Source organism: Emiliania huxleyi, assembly GCF_000372725.1.
Source record: "Emiliania huxleyi CCMP1516 unplaced genomic scaffold EMIHUscaffold_242, whole genome shotgun sequence".
NCBI lineage: Eukaryota > Haptophyta > Isochrysidales > Noelaerhabdaceae > Emiliania > Emiliania huxleyi.
The window spans coordinates 23,347-27,890 of record NW_005200233.1 but is presented as its reverse complement, the minus strand read 5'-3'; positions in this window follow the sequence as shown (position 1 = coordinate 27,890).

The window sequence follows — 4,544 nt, the reverse complement described above, 5'->3', positions numbered from 1 at the left end:
CGACCGGGTTAAGACTAACCCTACCTTTTCTATTCTATCGGCTCGCTGCGCTCGCTCTAAAAACGAGCTCGCTGGGGCTGCGCCCCATCTCGCCGGTCTACACGTTACTTAGGTCTCAACCCCGTTGAACAATATTCAATACACACGTACACGTACACGTAATAGACGCTGAACCGCAGCCTAGGGGTGGAACGGCATGCCGGCCGTGTAGCGGTTGCGCATGTGCATCAGCCGCAGGATCGTGAAGAGGAAGCGCGACTCATTCATCGTGCGGACCAACCCCCCTCGCCCCCGCCCTACCGCTGTGCCCTCTGCCCCCGCCTGTCTGGTGCTAGGTCTGGTGCACGTCTGGTTTCTGCCCCCAGCCCCAGTGTATAGTTTTGATGCCGCGCCCCTCGAGCTTTCCTCGCCCAGTGAATGATGAGCCCAGTGCTGCTGCTCGGTCCCGCCCGCTGCTGCTTCCCCCCCCCCCCCCCCCCGATTGCCGTCCCTGTCCACTGATGAATGAATGGAGTCGCTGTATATTTTCATAATATGTGCATGTGCCCGCTGCGAGCACATAAAACGTAGCAGCCAGCACACACACATGGTGTGCTTGTCTGAAATGCGCAATGTATGACGCATCATACACAATACATAATACATAATACATAACATACGATGTGGACTCCCACGTCCCCCAGTGCGTAATACATAATACATAATACGTAATACGTAATACATAACAGACGATGTGGACTCCCAGTGCGTAGTGCATAATACGCATAATACGTAATACATAATACATAACAGACGATGTTGACTCCCAGTGGCAGTGCGTAATACACAATACGTAATACGTAATACGTAATACATAACACACGATGTGGACTCCCAGTGCGTAATGCAAATGCATAATACATAATTCATAGGAGTTTTGTGACACTCGGTCGTAATGCACATCCATTCGCCTATGTATTATGTATCTGTGTTATGCATTCACGCGCCGCGACGCGGGAGGGTGGGAGAGGGCGACGTATTTTGCAAATACGTAAATGTATAGGCGCTAAGGTTATGGATCGGTAAGGATGCATATCACGATGCGAATGCATAGGGGGCAGAGTGCATATACATAACAGTACTGACCACGATTGGAAGGGAGCGAGCGACGAGTGGACGAGACTCGAGAGAGTGGCGTGTGCAGACCGCAGAGGGTCTGTGCGTGACGGCACCCCTGCGCGGTAGAGTGAGATTCACGTCCCACAGAAGAGTACAGGCCACGAGCAGGCAGCTAAGCGAACACGGATCGATCAGAACCCGTCGCACACACAGTACCTATCCGAGCAGAAGCCCTCGAGCGGGTTCCGCCAGTCAACCTTCTTCCCGCAGCGGCCGCACTCGCTCGGCCCTCGGCCCAGAGCAGGCGGCAGGCGGCGCGGCGCCTCTGGCGTGGCGTGCATCGTAGGCGGTGGCCTCGACTGACGCTCGACGCTAGATTCGCGAATCGAGGATGCGGTAAGTGTCAAGCAATGGTTGCGCAGCGAGTGCACAGCATCGGCCTCTCGTCGACTCACCGCCACGCCCTGAACAACAGGTACACCATGTACAATCGGCTGGCTCATGACACGCTGTGAGACAGCGCGTGAACAGATCGTTTATGTGAACAGATCGAACGGGGGCCGATCAGAACGGAACCAGGTCGCGTCAACAAAGCGAGCGGCCGGCGAGTAAAAGAAATTTGAACTCCCGAACCAGTTAAGTGAGGCGAGGCGCACCGCGCTGCGAGCCTGTCGTGTCCCTTATCAGGAGCAGGAGAGCCCCACCTGTCCCCCTGATCGTTCTTCCAAAATCCTGCTCGTGCAGGTGGGGACCCTGTCCTCGTCCCATCCCTCGTTTGGCGTTCTCTTCGTGTCTGTTTTCTTTCTTTCTTTCTTGAGAGAGAGATTTTTAGCAATACCAAACAACTCTAACACTCACACGTAATTTGGGTCTTTCTTTAGGCGAGGCGCTCAATACTACCACGACTACCTGCTCTCGAACCGGGCCGCCGACGGCGGGCTTGTGCGGCGCGCCGCTCGACGGCAGGCTGCTCCTCACCCTTCCGACAGCATCTGCTGTCTCGCTTCTCTCGCTGTGACCGCATCTGGGGGCCTGCGCCGACCTCCTCGCTTCGCCAGCGCTGCCTATGACTGCGCCGCACGCACGTCGGCTCGCCGCCCGCGTCGGCCGCGGCGGGCCCGCATAGCGCGCCGCTCGTCGGGGGAGTGCCAAGGAGGTTGAGGAGTACAGGCTGCCTCGCTCAGACCGCGGCCGACGCGGCGCGGGGCCGCTGTCGGCGCTGCTCTAGGGTACCATACTTCCGGGCGGTTGTGCGGGGAGCGAACCTTAACGACCGCCCAGAAGCTTTCTGAGCGAACCAATCGGGCCAGGATCATCAGCATATGTCCCCTCCACAACATCGTGGGCGTTTGAGCGGTATTTGAGGAGCACCGCGACTCTGAAGTTCGGCCGGGTGGTCTGCAGACCCCCCCCCCCGGAGCAGCAGAGGCTCCGTGGGGTCGAAAAGTCGACGCTGGGAGTCGCACTCGTCAAACCGTCGCAACACCACGCGGTACGCACGTACCGCCCACATCCCCTCCACCGCTGAGAAGGCGCAGATCGACCGCCGGGCCGCGTAGCCGTCGTTAAGGAGCGGTTTTTGGAGCCGTACGAAAAGAGGTCCCAGACGGGCGAAGATGCGGTTTTTCGACGACCACACGCGATGTGGTATCTGGTTTTTGCTAAAAACGGGCCGCCTAGTGCAGCATCACTAGTACAACACGCAACTACACTGAGGGCTCCACACTAGCCGGTATAGGCGAGCCCCGGCGGCCTCACCGTCGCCGCTCGCGGCGGAGCCGACGGCGGAGCCACGGGCGGGTGCGACCTTTTGGGGGGACATGAGCTCGCCGGGACGTCACCGATGGCTCGGCGCGCCTCTTCCCGCCAGCGCGGGGCGGCCCACCTACAGGAGCGAGGGGGAGGTGGTCGTGAGCTCACTTTGTCGGCCGCGCGCGAGGTGAAAACTGAGTGTGAGGCGCGCAGGAGGCGAGGGTGGGCGCGCCGGCGGTCGAGCCGCCGAACAATTCGACGTGGCGCAGCTCCGCGCCGGCGGGCACGACCGAGCAGATGCTGTCGGCGGCGGTCACGCGACGAGGGAGAGCCGCAGGAGCCCTCTGTGGAGCAGGCGCGCGAAAGCAGCGATGAGTGGCGCTTCGTCAGCCACCTGTGGGCGGTCATCGGGGTCGCGGTCAAGCTCGCGACGGGGTGAATCTGGTGCTTCTAGTATCACTGGTGGGCTGGGTGTGCAGCAGCAGCGCTCAAAAAGAGGGAAAAAACTCGGCAACTGTTTGGAGTGTCTACATTCTCGAGGCACCGTTCTCGGCCCGGCCGGAAAGCTGGCTGGTGGTCGCGCGCAGCGCGTCAGCGCGGCTGCGACTGGTCGGGCACCTCGGCTGGGTCCATCGGCAAGAGGCCCGCGCCGTCGGGCGGCCCCGGGAGCGCATGATGCCCCTCCGAGAGGCGCTGACGCCCCGCCGAGATCGCGCTGGTTTGGCACGAAAAACACGAGGCGCCAAGGGGGGGGGTCAAGTATGGTACCCTAGAGCTGCTGCCGAGCTCCTGCGCTGTGGGCTTCGCCATCGTGTCCTGAGTACGTCGCCGACGCCACCTGCCGCTCGCCGCTGCCTTGGACTTCCCTGCCATCAGGCAAACACACACACACACACACACACACACAAACACACACACTATTAATTAGGTGCCCTGTAGGCTTGGCTGCAAAGGGGATTTTTGTTGTGCCGACTTCGATCTTCGTGTGTGCTCCGCTTCTGAGAGAGAGATTTTGAGACATGAGAGAGAGAGAGACAGAGAGAGAGAGAGAGAGAGAGAGAGAGAGAGAGAGAGAGAGAGAGAGAGAGAGAGAGAGAGAGCCGAGATAGAAAGAGGGAGAGATTTTGAGTGAGACGGTTTAGAGAGAGAGAGAGAGAGAGAGAGAGAGAGAGAGAGAGAGAGAGAGAGAGAGAGAGAGAGAGAGAGAGAGAGAGAGAGAGAGAGAGAGGGAGGGAGCACTTGGAGCACTTGGAGTGCAGTCGGCAACCGCACACCCAGGGCCGAGGGAGGGAGTACATTTCTTTCTAATTTTATTTCGCCTCGAGCTGTGCTTAAAAGTTAAATCTCTCTACAACCTCCAATCCCCGTCCTTGCTTGCGTCCCCCCATGCCGGTGTGTCCAGTCGCTGGCCAGCCTCTTCTAAACCAACACTCCCGTTTCCCAAGAAAAGAAAAGTCCAAGCCTTCCTCGATTTCCGCGAGCGGCGTCTCACAAAAAGCCTAGCCGTCCCGGCGCAAGAAAAGCCTTGCCGCCGAGCTGTCATTCCTTCTGCAGGCCGCGTGCAGCGACGCGCGAGTCCTGGCGGCGCAGCCGCCCCGCCGTGCGGACCATGGCCAACCAGCCCGTCGACGCGCCCGACGACGTGACCTCAGCCGGTAAGTGTCGAGAGCGCCCCCCGGCCAAAAGTCGACGAT